The sequence below is a fragment of the Pinus tabuliformis genome, chromosome 2_2 (genome assembly GCF_031772625.1).
Source record: "Pinus tabuliformis cultivar Carrire ecotype Pingquan chromosome 2_2, CPIR1, whole genome shotgun sequence".
NCBI lineage: Eukaryota > Viridiplantae > Streptophyta > Pinopsida > Pinales > Pinaceae > Pinus > Pinus tabuliformis.
Window position 1 is genome coordinate 940,289,834 of NC_142300.1, and position 16,494 is coordinate 940,306,327.

General features: G+C 38.6%; 1 pseudogene; it reads left to right on the forward strand.

The window, feature by feature from the left end:
* Positions 1-696: 696 nt before the first annotated feature.
* On the forward strand, positions 697-14,652 carry LOC149196266 (UDP-glucuronic acid decarboxylase 2-like; annotated as a pseudogene).
* Positions 14,653-16,494: the final 1,842 nt, after the last annotated feature.

Below are 16,494 nucleotides of genomic sequence, written 5' to 3' on the forward strand. Positions count from 1 at the left end.
CTTGTGTGAAAATTTGAAAATAATTAATATTATTTTGTATTAATGGAGAAATGATTACACAAGTTGTAATGTATCTCCTTAGTTTAGGATTTGTTCCTAGAGTTCAGGAGTTTGGTTGCAACTTCCTGAGTTCTAGTAATGTACTTAATGATGTAATTACTTATTTTGATGAAGATAGAGTGTACGGAGAGAGTTCTCTTTGTTTGAGTGAAGTCTCTAGGTGCAGTACTCACCTGTGAGCTGTAACTCCTTCTTTTTCAATTCAAGTCTGATTTTTATCTTGGTATTAGAGCACAAAGTAGGGACAACCTTAATTTTTTTTTTTAGAATGCATCATTGATTACAGAACTGTAGTGGTAGTGGAGTGTACAGAAGCATTTGTAGGATCAGGTGGACTGTAGTAACACCTAGAGCATAGGTCTTAGATGACTGATCAGATCTGAGCGCAAAAAAGTGTTGGCGCGGTTTTGTCGCGAACAGTCGCGCCATTTTTGAGTGGAAGGAAGAGCTGGCGCGGTTTTTTAAGGAACAGACGCGTCACTTGGCACAGTTTTGAGGGTGATAAGCACGCCAGAAAGTCCTATTGGCGCAGAAAATCAAGCTTTAATCACGCCAATTTCATAAGACACGTGGATTTTGTTTCTGGCGCGGGTATTTCGCTGTCAAAGAGCGCCCACCTCTTTCTCTTTGAAAAATATGCAATTTTTGCAGATCGGAGTTGCCTGGTGGTGGAACTTTGAATTTCCAGCTCTGTTCGGTGGTAGCAGAGTGGAGGAGCCCAGTGGTGGCGTATTGGAGTCCTTGATCTACTCGGTGGTAGCAGATCAGACTTGCCCGGTGGTGGCATATTGGAGTTCCTGATCTGTTTGGTGGTAGCATATCGGACTTGCCCGGTGGTGGCGTATTGGAGTTCCTGATCTACTTGGTGGCAGCAGATCGGACTTGCCCGATGGTGGCTCATTAAAGTTCCGGATCTGTTCGGTGGTAACAGATCGAACTTGCCCGGTGGTGGCGCATTGGAGTTCCTGATCTGTTTGGTGGCAGCAGATCGAACTTGCCCGGTGGTGGCTCATTCAAGACTTATTCATCAAAGGATCAGAAATTTTATCAGTCCAATATGAATAACAGTGATGAGTACTCTCTTAAGCAAGAAAAGACGTGGTCTATTATCAGGCCAGTAGATTATTTGCTCATGGAGCAACGGCTGCTGTTTATTTTGATAGGAATCACCATTGCATTGACTTTCTTTATCCTTCAGCGTGGTTTTTTGGCTTCTAATGTTAATGAAAATGGAAGGTTTGTGCTCGACAAACCTCATCGGGTTGTTTAAGAGACTTCTGTTTCTCGGTTTGCTCAGTATCATTTGGGTTCAATGGTTAATTCAGGAGCTAAAGTGCCACTAGGTTTGAAGAGAAAGTCCCTGCGAGTTGTTGTGACGGGTGGAGCTGGCTTTGTTGGCAGTCATCTACTTGACAGGCTCATGGCAAGAGGCAACAATGTTATTGTTGTCGACAATTTCTTCACAGGAAGGAAGGAGAATTTTTTGCATCATTTTTGCAATCCGAGGTTTGAACATGATGTTGTGGAACCCTTATTGTTGAAGGTTGATCAGATCTATCATTTGGCTTTCCCTGTGCATTACAAACACAATCCTGTGAAGACTATCAAAACTAATGATGTGGGAATCTTGAACATATCCAGACTTGCCAAGCATGTTGGGGCAAATGTTGAGGTTCGGAGTGCTCGAATTTTTAATCCGTGAATGTGCCGTGATGATGGTTGGGTTGCAAGTAATTTTGTTTCTCAGGCTTTGTACAAGGAGCCTTTGACAATCTTTGGAAGTGGGAATCAGACACGGAGCTTCCAGTTCGTTTCTGATGTAGTTAAAGGCCTTATGCGACTTATGGAGGGCAAACATGTTGGTCCTTTCAATCTTGGGAATCCTGTGGTATTTACAATGTTAGAACTAGAACAGGTTGAAGAAGGAAAGGATGACTCTAACAGTGATTGGGACATTCCATTGCTAATGGAAGAAAACAGTGAGGAAGATGAAGAGTAGGAGCAGAAACAAGAAGAAGGAGTAATAGGAAATGTAATCAATAATGCAAGCCCAGAAAAGGCTGAAATAGACAGATTTGAGGTAAGTCCCCTACCAAGGAGATCAAGTAGGAATATTCGATTACCTTCTAAATTGAAAGACTATGCATTAATGTCAAAGTTTTTAAACATTGTAGAACCTGCAAATTATGAGGAAGCAAGTAATTCTGATGCATGGAGGGCTGCAGTGTATGAGGAAATAGAATCAATAAACATAAACCATACTTGGGATTTGGTTGAGTTGCCTGAATGTAAAACCCCCATAGGATGCAAATGGCTGTATAAACCAAAAATAAATGCAGATGGGAGTATAGAGAAACTTAAAGCTAGACTGGTAGCAAAGGGTTACTCACAGCAAGAGGGAATAGATTTCGATAACACCTTTGCTCATGTAGCCAAATTAAACACCATTAGAATGCTAATTCCCTTAGCAACAAAACACAAATGGCAGCTACACCAGCTAGATGTTAAGTCTGCATTTTTGAATGGTTTGAAGGAAGAAATTTATTTAGTACAGCTTGAAGGTTCTGTGAAAAAGGGTTAGGAACATCTTGTGTGTAAATGGAAAAAGGTATTTTATGGTTTAAAACAGGCACCCAAGTCGTGGTATGAGAAAATTGACTCACTTTTTGTATAGTGTGGCTTTCATAGGAGCTTGAATGATCCAAATCTGTACACCAAGTTTAATAAACAGAGGCAAATTATTTTGATTTCTTTGTATGTAGATGATATGATTGTAACAGGGAATGCTAACAATCTGATCAAAGAAATCAGATGTCACAAGTGTATGAGATGGAAAGACTTTGGATAAATCTTTCTTACTCAAGGGAAGTATGCTAGAAGCTTGCTAGAAAGGTTCAGAATGGAGCAGTGCAGATCAACAGCAACACCATTACATCAGAACTTAAAGCTGAGCAGTGACGACGGTACTAAAGAGGTGGATGAAACCATGTATAGATAGCTAGTTGGCAGTTTGATATATCTGACTACAACTAGACTAGATTTGGCATACTCTGTTAGTGTGTTAAGCCAGTTCATGTCAAAACTACTCAAAAGTCACTGGATCGCAGCAAAAAGTGTGTTGAGGTATCTTAGTGGTACTAGTAATTATGGCATTTTGTACACTGACACTTCTGATGTTATTCTAGCAGGTTTTTCAGATTCCGATTGGGCAGGTAACTTGGATGATCGAAGATCTATCACAAGTTACGCATTCAGCATTGGATCCGGGGTCATAGCATGGAGCAACAAAAAGCAGAGCACTGTAGCTCTGCGTCATCGAGAGAAACAACAGTCAAAAGAGATATGTGTTGAATATTGTAAAATGTGTGATAACATAGCTGATATTTTTACTAAGCCTCTTGGGCGTGTAAAGTTTGAATTGTTTAGAGGGATGCTAGGAGCTCAGGATAATCATTTCTCCATTAAGGGGGGGAGTTGAAAATAATTAATATTATTTTGTATTAATGGAGAAATGGTTACACAAGTTGTAACGTATCTCCTTAGTTTAGGATTTGTTCCTAGAGTTTAGGAGTTTGGTTGCAACTTCCTGAGTTCTTGTAATGTACTTAATGATGTAATTACTTATTTTGATGAAGGTAGAGTGTATGGAGAGAGTTCTCTTTGTTTGAGTGCAGTCTCTAGGTGCAGTACTCACCTGTGAGCTGTAACTCCTTCTTTTTCAATTCAAGTTTTATTTTTATCTTGAAAGATAACTAGCCTTCTCCATTGACCATTACAATTTGAACTCATTTTTTTATTGTCATTGTAGGGTTCTTGGTAGCAAAAAATAAAAAAATCTTCGTAGCAGTCTACAAGAGGAAAGGTAAGAAGTCTTCAATCAAATGCTAATGTGAACATCATAGAGGAAATGCATGGGATCAAATTTTGGGTTGTGCTTTGACACATGAAGATCTAGAAGAATGTGACCACAACGCAAATATGCATCTATGATGTAAGGAAGTGCAATGCCTATGTAGTGTGATGAAGAACATCTTCCAGGTATTGTGTTTTTGATGTTATCATTGTCTAGAATTAATTTGGAATTTTGTGTGTATGGATGGTGACATGATGGTTGTTGTTCGTTGTCTAATTTTAGCTTCTTCGGTCAGTGTGATAGTGTTATTAATAGAGTAAATCATTTTGAAATTTTTTTTTAATCAAAAAATTTGTAGGGCCAAATTGTGTAGTAATTTTCTGATTCGGTTACAAAATTTAGAAATTGGAAAATAACTTTTTATTTATTTTACCTTCACACTCACATAGTATCTGAAAACATAATACTTTTCCCGAGCTCAGGGGAAAATAATCCATATATTAGCCAACATCAAACTCTTCTAGAAATTTGGCAGTGTAAACATATGAATTTTTTAGTTGTATTCCTTTTCTGGGTGTGGGAGAATTTCATGTGCAGTGGGACTCACAGAGCCTATGATCGAATGTGGTTAAGTATATTTCATATTTAAAATAGGTTTTCATTGAAGCACAATTATTCTTTGGGGTGTAAGCATGGTTAATTTGTTTATGATATCGCATTGGGTTGGAAAATATTCATTCACTGATCCAGGTGGATGTTGGTGGCCACCCACCTATCCCACTTGGACCCCCACAACTGTCTCTTTCAGTTTTTCAGTTTACGTAATTGTAGCACAATTTACTATTTTTAGCATTTTTTCAGGTCCTCAACTTCCGGAGCCATTTTGAGGCCCTAAACAATGTTTTTTGGGAAATCTTGGACTAGCATGGGTCCGTGGACTGATGTCGCTCTTCCCAAAGTTATAGTTCTTGAATAAATCTTTCTAACGAGCTATTGTATGCATCAAATAGAGATCGGGTGCCAAAGTTATGACAATGGGAAATTGATGTACAAATTTACCCAAATGGGGCCCACAATTTGGCGTTTCATCTTCTATGGTTAGGTTTTGGGATGTTAAGGGTTTTCTGTTGTTTCTCAACAATAAACAGGCCTTTGAGCCTCATTGTAACACAGTTCAGAGGCATGTAGCCGCCGCATCTCTTCTCAAAGATAAGCCACCATCGCCTTAGCTAGTTTATTTCCAATTCTGTTTGTAAGCATATTTCAATATTTTACATTAATGAAATGAAATATTATTTCTGCTGCATCTCTATGTTTATGGTTATCTCTGTAATTTGTTGGATTCCTGTTTAAATCTGGATTAGTGGTATCAGAGTGGTCTACTTTTTCTCTATTTTTCTTTGCATGTCCCGAAGGAAGTCGAGATATAAAGAGTTAGGGCTTGAACTGGTCAAACCTTTGCAAGAACAGCGTCGCAAATCCTGATGGCCTCCCATGGTGGATGAGAAGAAAGACGAGTGGGTAGGAGATCCTATCAAAATCTTTCTTGAAGAATCCCTCGAGCGATAAAGGAACGCAATGATGGACAACTTTGCACAGGTCCTTCAGCAGCTACCCAGAGGCAACGCATCAGCTTCCAACAGCTACTCTGGAAATGCTACACCGTTTAAGGTACAAGTTAATTTTGAAATCCCCATATTCAAGGGTCAGATAGATGCAGATGTCATAGATAAATGGTTAAATCTGCTAGAGGGTTATTTTTCTATTCATGAATTTTTAAGTCAGGAAAAGATTGTTTTCACTCTTCTTAAAGCAGCCCCCCATGTCAAGGACTGGTGGGAAACCTACTGCGAGTAGAAGAATGAAAGTACGTGCTCACTATTTTCAGCCGCACCCACTTGGGATTCATTCTGGGATGTCGTCAAGGAGCAGTACTACCCTGTCAAAAGCTATGAGGACAAATACATCAAATGGACCACACTGCAGCAGGAAAGGGACCAAGATGTGCCAAAGTTCACAAACATTTTTCATACCCTTCGCACACTGTTGGGTATCAAATCTTCTGAGCTGCATCTGGTACTCAAATATCGCGACTACCTACATAGATACATCCAGGAAGATATGGAGTTCCTAAACATCTCCTCACTTGGCACAGCGTACCAATACGCTGTCAAAATCAAGCAAAAGTTCAAACATAAGAAGCGAGACCTTGGATCTGCAAATCCGAAGACGAAAGGACAAAGCTAAGGCGGGGTGACCCAAGACAACCCGTCGAAACCACAAGAAAAGAAAAACACCACGAAGTCAAAGAAGGACACATGAAAGTGGTGTGAGTTCCACAAGAGTCCCACTCATAACACAAGTGAGTGTCGGACCAAGCAGTTGCTGGTGGCCAAGTTGAGGGCTTCAGAATCAGATGCATGTTCCGACCCTGAGTCAGCACCCGACAAGGGGAATCGCAAAGGGAAGCAGATCATTGATGTGGAGCCCAACGTCACTGTTGCCATGGCCAAGGTCTAGAAGAATGAGCCCAAAGATCCAGAGGAGGGGGAACTTCCTTTCCACTCATAGATGTGGGAGAAGGGTTCACTTCTGCAATTCATTGTCGATAGTGGTAGCCAAGAGAACCTCATTTCAGTGGAGGTTGTGAAGTGATTGGACCTACTGACTACACCACACCCGCAGCCGTACAGTATTGGGTGGCTTCATGAAGGAGTAGATCTCAAAGTTTGCCAGTAGTGCCGCCTTCCCTACATTGTCAAGCCCTTCACAGATGAGGTATTGTGTGATGTTACACCTCTAGATGTTTGTGATGTATTATTAGGTAAGCCATACTTGTGGAGGTGACATGTTGTGTATGAGTCAAGGCCTCGTGTTGTCATTATTTCTTTGGATAATTCATTATACAAGATACCGGAGGTAGCCCCACCTACCGCCACCTCTTTGATCACTGCTAAGAAAGGCAACAAGCTCATCTCACAGACTAGGAAATCTATTTTCTGTCTGGTTTGCTCCCACAGTAAGGGGAAGATCGTTGCTATATCCATGACCCCCACGAAGGGTTCCTCCATGTAGCAGTAGCAGCAAAGGGATACGGTCATGACAAAACACAGGAACAACTTCTCCTCACCCACAGGGGTACCACACAAGTTTCAGGTGGGCGACAAAGTTTGGTTACATCTATAGAAAGAATGCTTTATAAGAGCCCATCAGAAGTTCAGACCACTCCGAATGGTCCGTACAGCAGTACCAAGGCTGTGGGGAACAATGCTTTGGAGCACAACGTTCCTCGATTCCTTTGCCTACACCAAGTGTTAAATGTGGACCATCGTCGACCATGCTTCCTACCATTACTGGACACATCAGAGATTGCAGAACAAGTTTAGCAGATGGAGGAACTCAATGCAATGGGGAGCATTACTTCCTAAGGGGGGAGAAATGATCTAGGTGGATGTTGGTGGCCATCCACCTATCCCACTTGGACTGCCATAAATGTCTCTTTCGGTTTTTTAGTTTCCGTAATTGTAGCACAATTTACTATTTTTAGCAGTTTTTCGGGTCGTGAACTTCTGGAGCTGTTTTGAGGCCCTAGACGACCTTTTTTTGGGAAATATGGGAGCAACATGGGTCCATGAACCGATGTTTCTCTTCCCAAAGTTATATTTCTCGGATAGATCTTTCTAACGGGATATTGTATGTGTCAAACGAAGATCGGGTGCCAAAGTTACGACCTTAGGAAATTGATGTACCAATTTACCAAAACAGGGCCCACAATTTGGCATTTCATCTTCTAGGGTTAGGTTTTGGGATGTTAAGGGTTTTCCATTGTTTCTCAACAATAGATAGGCCTTCAAGCCTCATTGTAACATAGTTTAGAGGCATGTAGCCGTTGCATCTCTTCTTAGAGATAAGCTACCATCACCCTCGCTGGTTTATTTCCAATTTTGTTTGTAAGCATATTTCAGTATTTTACGTTAATGAAATGAAGTATTATTTCCATTGCATCTATGTGTTTATGGTTATCTGTGTAATTTGTGGCATTTTCGTTTAAATCCGGATCATTTACACAGTAAAATTTTAACTCCTTTTGGTTGTGAAGCTTGGCATGCAACAACGAAGGTTTTTTTTCCATATGTGCATTCTAAAAGCACCTAGTTGAGTAGAGTTGGAATGGTTTGTCACGTCATTAAGAAATTGTTTCTAACCAAGTATATTTATAGTGTACATAACATAGTTGGGCATATTTCTTCATTAAGAAAAGTACAGTCAAGTTTAAGTGGGATATTTGTTAAATAAACTTGACATATCATAGATCTGATGGTGGAGTTGAAGCTCAATATAGTTAACCATTTTTGCTAATTGTTTTGTTGCTATTTTTGGTTGCCCTAATTCTGAATAATATTCCTGACTAAGAACAATAAGTTGTGAAGGTTTATGCTGACTTGGATGATTGTTATACACTCTATTGGAAAACACTTGTTATTTTGAGCACCCGGTATCAGTTAGTTATTTCTTGCTTATTTGAATTGTAAGGGTAAACTTTTGGTTGAACCTGACACCCAAAATTTTGTAAAATGGCTCAAATTAAGAATGTATTGGAAATCCTAAAAAAATTCATTAGTTCTACTACTAATGAAGCTATATATATTAGAAAAGTAAGTCTTGTTGATATTACAGTTCATTTACATGATGCTTTGGAGACAATTGAATTTGTCCAAATAGAATCGCAGTTACAGAAAGAAGAACTACATGAATTGCAGAAGAAGAATTTTGAACTTGTTCTTATTCATAATAATAGTTTGTCTGAGCCTGATCATCAGTTAGAGAATGATCAGAGTAATACCATCATTTCAGGAAAAAAATTAGTTCTAGATAAATGTCCTCGTAAGAAGCCCGTTATTCCCAAAAATTTCATAAGACAGTGGGAAGAGATTATACATAATAAACACATAATTAGTTTGGGTTATAATAAGGATATCTTGGATGTATCTTTTCACATTCCAAATTTTTCTAAATCTATACAATTATGAAGTGTTGTATTTCTCAATGGTGTTGTTCCATAACAAGTTGATAAATGGCAATATTGTAATAGAGTTGGACATGTGAAAGATCAATTTTTTGATCTTCACCCATGTGATAATTGTGGAAAGTGAAATCACCATACAAATAGATGTTCCAGAAAGAAGATTATTGCAAGAGAGTAGGTAACTTTTGGATGGAGTGCTTCTTGGGATTGGACAAAAACATCCAAGAAGATTTACACGTCATATCGCAGGATATGTTCGAGAGTGATGACCAACCTTGTAGTGATGAGGAATACTTCTCACTCTATATTCGGCAAGGGGGGAGTTGTTGATGGTCTGCTATAGGTTTGAGTTCGAGATGTCAAGTGAGCCTGAGTGAGAGATCTACATTTATCTTGAGCCAAAACCCGTACCAACTAGAGCCAGAGTTGTGAGACTTTAGTTTTTATGGATTGAGTTGATTAATTTTTTTGTGAATGAGCAATTCCATATTTAGAATTTTTCGAGGAACTGTTGTGATAGTTCCAAATTTTGTGGTCACCCTAAAACCACACTTTTGGCTATTCTCAGAACTACTATGAAGTTTCTAGAGTCGGTGTTGGTTGAGACCTTGAGTTCTCCCATATTGGTTTGTGGTCATCCTTAAAAACAATTTCTTGAGAGACATTCAACTCTTGGCTAAAATGCAATTTTTCATTTTGAGCTCTCATTCTTTGAATTTGGTACATCCCTTCAGATTGAGGGGGGAATGTTAGATAGCTAATCCTCGGGGTTAAAGGTTGGGTTAGTTTGAATATTTATTGGAGTCAAAGAAGTCCCAAAAACTAATTCAATTATTTCCTGTATGTATTTATGTGTACATCATGTACATCATTCTTTGAGATCAATTAATACATAATTTATTTGGTTTTAAGTTTGTGTGTCTTACAATGTTGCAACCACAGGGGTTGATAGAAGGCTCGATGAAACTCATGGGTGTCATAATTTTGATCACAAGACCAAAATATTTTAGCTCAAAGATTTAAAAATACAATTGATTTTCTATTCCTACAATCACAACTCTGCAATAGGTGGTACTCGAAGGTATTTGCATGAGGATTTCACATCTCGATTTGGGAGTGATTTCAAATATTTAACGTTCGTATGGCACCACAGTGGAGGTCAAGAGAAGTGCATAAATGATCTTTATTTATCTAAAGATGATGCAATGCCAGATTCTAATCACTATTATAATATCCAACACTTTGATATGCAAGGCATGCAGTTAAGAAAGCACGCATGAAGTTAACTCTTGCATTGATTTAGTGGATTAATTAGGAACTATATAAACACTTAGGAGTTTCTTGTAGAAGATGACATCTTATTGCAGACATATAGCCTCCCTTTCACTAAGTGACAAAGTCTCAATGCGGTCAAGGTGGAGAAGGTTGAATTCAAAGGGGATGTTAAGCAATGTATGTTTTAACCCCATACATAAATTACCTACAAACGAATTCTTATAAAACAAAAATTAAATAATGAAGAGAATATAGAACAAATACACAAATATTTTTACCTGGATCCCAAAATTAGGGCTACCAGATTGATATTTCATTATATTCTTTTCAATGTTAGAATACATATATATACACATCGAAGCATCCATTAACCATGGATTAGAGCATAACCATAGTTCCCTTTATTGGATCTACAAAATGCCATGGGTAGAAAACCATCATGCCCAAAACCATGTGTGAAATCCATGCACAAACCATAGGTAGGTCTTCCCACCTAATATAGGGTCTAAAAAATATTTCCTGGGGTGTTGCGCCTGCCGCAATGAAGGGGGGTTTTCCCGCCCCCCCAACGTTCTCCCACTTGTTGTTTTGTTTCCACATGAGAGATTAGTCATTGGTACAACCCTGTAATTCCCATTGTTTCTCTAAACTAAGAGAACTTCTCAGTGCTCACATACTTTGTCCATGCATCTGTAGTATTCTTCAAAGTGTCCAACTTTACCAGCAACGCCTTTTTCTCCTTAACCATATCCCTCACAAAGTGATACTAAACATCAATGTGCTTTGTATTTGAATGACAAGTAGGGTCCTTTGCCAAGAAAATTTCACTTTGGCTATCACAACCTATTCTTATGGCTCGTTGTACTAATCCCATACTTAAACACAATATCTGCAACCAAACTGCTTCCTTTCTTACATGAGTGGCTGCCATATATTTCACGTTTGTAGGTGAAAGTTGTTGGTCACTATAATTGCTTATTTAATTAAAATAATCAAGTGCTACATAAATTGTCAACCCAGGGAAGTCTGTTTATTTCAAAGGCAATCACACACTGTATATGCTCAATCTCAAAAGCAATCCCACGTTGTAGTAAAAGTTACACTAATCACACCTTGCTTTGAACAGACTAAAGCTCTATCTTGAATTACAGTAAAAACAATCTTTCTATTGCAAAATTCGAGATTCAAAGGAAAACAACTATCGGAAGAATCCCAGATTATATTAAGAAACAACAACCTAGGAAAAAGGAACCTTTCAGCATTCTGCAAAAGAAAAGACTAACTATGTTGTAACAGAGAACAGGGTCCTATTCCCCAAAGTAAGAATCTTTAGCACCTGCCTCTGACTATCACACTTTCATAAACTCATTCTGCAAATAAAATTACCAATAGAAATGATCAACAATTACCTAGGAATGAATTGTATGAAAACGATGCAACAATCAGTTGAAACAGAGTTTCAGCAATAGATAGTAGAGTTCTAACAATGCGTAAACAAGACTTCAGTAATGCATAACAGAGTTTCAACAATCGATAGTAGAGTTCTAACAAGGCATGAATGAAAACAATAATTAACACACTACAAAAACTAATGGGTGAATCTTGTGAGGAAGGTGGGCCCTCTCCTTCTCACAAGATTCACCAAAAATGAACATGAACTAAGAAGAAGTGCTCAAAATGATCTTTAATTCATCTGTCCAATGCAACATGTTACAATATCAAAGTAGACATGCTCCTTCTCTGTAATTCTCTTCTAGCTAAGCCTTTTGTATTCTGTCATAATCCCCCTAATGCTGATTTCCCTTCTTATTTAAAGAGGAGAATCCTCTTAATACAATTAAGCATCTAATTACATGTGTACATACAAATCCTATTCTTAGTTTGATCTAATCTTCTATGCTCGAATAGGATATTCTGATCTTCCGTAGCAAAATGCTATTACAGTCGTTGTAATGGTGCTGGCTTTGAGGTACAGCTATTGCGGCCAATGTAACAACTCCTTTAATTATCTTTTCTTGTTACTGTTGTATATGAATCGCAAATTACGGATTGTTTCAGCAATGTGGTCTTCAAGCAACAATGATATATTAAATGCAGTCTTCAAATTGTTTTAGCAACTATATATTTCTGATTAATGGCTAAGTATGAAAGTAATGTAAAATTACATGTAAAACAAATTAAACATATAGCAAAGAGAAGAAACGTTATATACTTTTGGAAAAATAGATTAAGGTGATAATGTAGGCTTAAATATGAGTGGGAAAAGGATGTAATGATAGCAAAAAGTATGAGCAAAAAGGTACATTATAGGGTCCTAACATCCCCCCAACTAAAAGGGTTGCATGTCCTCAGGCAACTTCAATCTGATTCAGAATCTAGATACTGACTCTTGGTGTGCAAATTACTTAAGCAGTAGCTGTAGAAAGTACTGTCTGTTGGGGCTCTGAATCCTTGAACATATTGTAGCCTTTCCTAGGCTGCTGCTTCAACCTTCTTGGGCAACCTATGATGAGCCTGATACTTCTCTTCTGGCATCCAAAAAATGGGAAAATGGAATTGATAACCTATCCAATTTTCAGCGCATTGCTGGACACATTTGATGTAACTGGGTACTCGAAAGATTGTTTTCTCAAGATTGATAGGACTAAAGTGATTGTGCTCCTACCTTTCCTCATAAGATTGTTGCCAAAACATGTTATTTGCTTTTAGGGCAGCAGTCTCCTTGGATTTAATAACCTGTTGACAATCCTGAAGTACTGTTGCCTGTAGTTGCCACATATGTTGAAACATCTCTGGTTTCTTCAAAAATTGATGATATTCTGTAACAAATGTGGCAGCCTTCTATGGTTCTGGCCATATCCAGAGGAGACGGTTATCTTCATTATGCCTGGTAGCTAGAAAAGCTTCCTGCCACGCAATCTGGTTGGTGAGAAAGGAGGCGAGTGCCTGAATCTGGATATCACCAACAAGAGGATTAAGATTAAGCTGTATATCCCCAAGAATGGCTTCATTATGAATATGTAACTCACATAGTAGATGCTGATCACTAGTAGAGGCTTCTAAAAAAGTTTGAGCAAAATCTGCTAGTCTGACCACTACATAGGATCTTCCATCTTTGATTGCTCTCGTCTGAAAGAATGCAAGTCATTTTGTAAGGAAAAGAGAGTAATTTAGGGATGGTTTCTTGGCAGCGAACAATTTTTGTACCAAGTTGAACATCAAGAGCAATCTGCTTTTTAACTCCTCATTCTGCTTCTTATGGGCACAAGATTCTTGGAGTGTTTGCTCCAAAGCTTCCCAATTTGAATATATGTGGTTCAAACAAAGTAGTTTGTGCTCCAGCAAGATTTTGTGTTGTGTAATAGCAAACTCCTTCTTCCATTTTTCATTATTATCTTCTCATTCCATGGTTGAGTTTGTGTTCCAGCATTGCGAGTGGTAGGCTGAGGTAGAGTCTGAGTAGATTGATCAAGAACTTCAAATTTAGTTGCTTCAAAAAGCAGAGTTTGAGTGGAGGTACTAATAAAAATAGGAGCTTCAGATTGGACAGATGTATCAAGAGGTAGAGTTTGAACACCTTTACTAATAAGAACATGAGCTTTAGATGTAATAGGAGCTTTGGATTGAACATTTGCTGTAGACCAGGGTTCTTGTAGATTAGCTTCACTTTTTGGAATTTTTGAAGGTCCTACTGGTTCTTGTGTAACAGTAGGGCGTTCCTTTTCTTTAACTGCAAAAGACGTAGGGGCAAGGGAAGCTCTAGGAATTGGGATTTGAACCACTTTGTAGCTTGCTTGATCATAAATATCTCTATATTGGCTGCACATATACTCTTTATACTGATCATCTTTTGTGTTTTTCTTTGCCATGGCCACTACATGAGCTAAGGTATACAAATTAAGTTCCCTGTCATAGGCTTCCTTTGCCATTACCAGCTATTGCTTGTAAGCTTCCAGTTCTGATCTTAGAAACTCATTCTCTTGTAAGAGAGAAGCCATTGTTGGTTCTGGTTGTTGATCTGTCATAGGTGTATCAAGAGGGGTGACTGGTTTTTGTGTAACAGTCACAACCTCAATAGCTGGTTCTTGTGGAGAAGCTACAAAATCAACAGCTGATTCTTGTGTTTCAGCTACTTGATGTAAAGAAAATAGTGTTGCAGCACCCTGGGCATCTGATTCTTGTATATCAGGAACAAAATCAACAGCTGGTTCTTGTGTTTTAGCTGTTGAATGAGTAGTTGGTTCTTGTGTGACAGCTACTGAATGAGTAGCTGGTTCTTGTGTGACAGCTACTTGATGTGAAGAAAATGATGTCGCAGCACCCTGGGCATTTGGTTCTTGTGTTTCAGTGCCCATGGGTGAAACAGGTGAAAATTCCAGGATTTGGGAGGGTGGAGGTGTATGGGCTTTTAGCAAAATGGGTTGGGGGTTTAGGGTAGTGGCAATAGTTGCTGCTTTGGTTGAAGCCCTCATTCGTCTTCTAGGTAAAAAGGCAGGAAAAGTAGTAATTTTCTTCTTTCTTTTACGAGTGGATTTTTCCTCAGTGATGGAGTAGGGGGGGTTTTCAGGATGTTTAGCATCTTCCTGAGGGTTTATGGGTGAATTGTTTAGGAGAGGCTTTTGTTGGGAAAAACCCTTTTTGATGAGTAATTGAATGAGATGGTGATGGGTGAGGGAAAGGATGGGATTTTTAATCTGTCTACAATAATGTGACATATTTCTAAGACATTCAAGTAGATAGTAAGGATTATTCACCAGTCTAGCATGTTGTAAATGAGATAACAAGACCAAGTCATACTGGTAAACTACTTAGTATTGGCCTTCACAGGTAAGGTAGTGCTTGACAAACTCTGCAACTTTCGGCCAAGGAGGCAGTAATGAGCTAAGTCGAACACCCCAGGCTTTAAGCTCAACTTGTTCTCCTAGCAAGAGAAAATCCTGTTGGGCATTAAAAATAATGTGTTTGCGGCTGAACTAGCGAATGCCAGTGACGGGAAGACCCGAAATTTGTGCTATATCATCCTCTGTGACTGAAATCCGAACCCCTTGAACAATAGAATGGTCTTCTTGAATATTCCGAGCAAATTGAAGAACCTGTTATTGATCAAATCCTTGGAGCCTCTAAAAATAACTCAACCACCCTGCCTGTTGAAAGATTTGGTAGACTTTTGGATACAATTCTAGCAGGGTTGTCGTGGCAGGTTTGTATCATATAACAGGACCTCCCATAGCTATTCAACTCAGTAAAATGCACAATCACAGAGCCGAGTAACCACACCCGAATAGAGTAAGTTTTGTGGATGAGGACATGTAAATGATGGTGAAAAGACGAGATAATGGGTAAAAAGAAGTGACGATAGTCAGTTCGTGTGAAATGATGGCATAAAGTTTCGATATTCCCCCCCAACTACGGCTGAAATAATGACTTTAAGTGTATGGGGATCATGGTAATAATGAATCAGAATCTTCTCATTAACCATAGTTCAATTGTATTTACATATAAAGTTTACATACGTCATCTTTACCTTTGATTCGTAGTTCGAAACATATAGTGCATGTTCATGATAGATGTGCAGTAATCATGGAAGAAACTTTGGAATTATGAGAGAAATTGTATCAAGGGTTTGTTTAATCATGGGAGAAGGTAGTGAAAGGATAGAATGTAGCATGAAAAATAGGAGAAGTGAGAGTGAAAGAGCTGAAGAAGATGCTTTTATGACAGGAAATGCTGAATAGTCATGTCTTAGCAACGGAAAAATGGGCAATGCTAAAAAAGTGGTGTTTCAGCAACAGGAAAAGAATGGAAAAATGTTGCTAAAGAGTGATGTTTCAACAATGGAAAATATTGCTGAAGAAATGGTGTTTTAGCAACGGAAAAAAAAAATGGGGAAAATGTTGCTGCAGAGTGGTGTTTCGGCAATGGGAAAATGGGGAAAAATGTTGCTGAAGAGTGATATTTCAATAATGGAAAATATTGCTGAAGAAATGGTGTTTCAGCAACAGGAAAAATGGGGACAGGGAATGGAAAGGGAAAAAAAATGAGAGGGGATGAATGATGGGGATGTTGAAAGAAGATTGGAAGATGGGAAATGAAGATGAATGGATTGAAGAAAGAGGGAGCAATGCTTCACAAGATGAAGCTTGGATCTGCTTGTAGTAAGATTGTCCTTTCTTGGTAGGCCTTTTCTGGATCGAGAATCTGCAAAAGAATCAATTGTAACATGCCATCCCTTGGCAGGGATTATTAGTAAAAGAAATTTAATCTAATACTAAAAATAAAA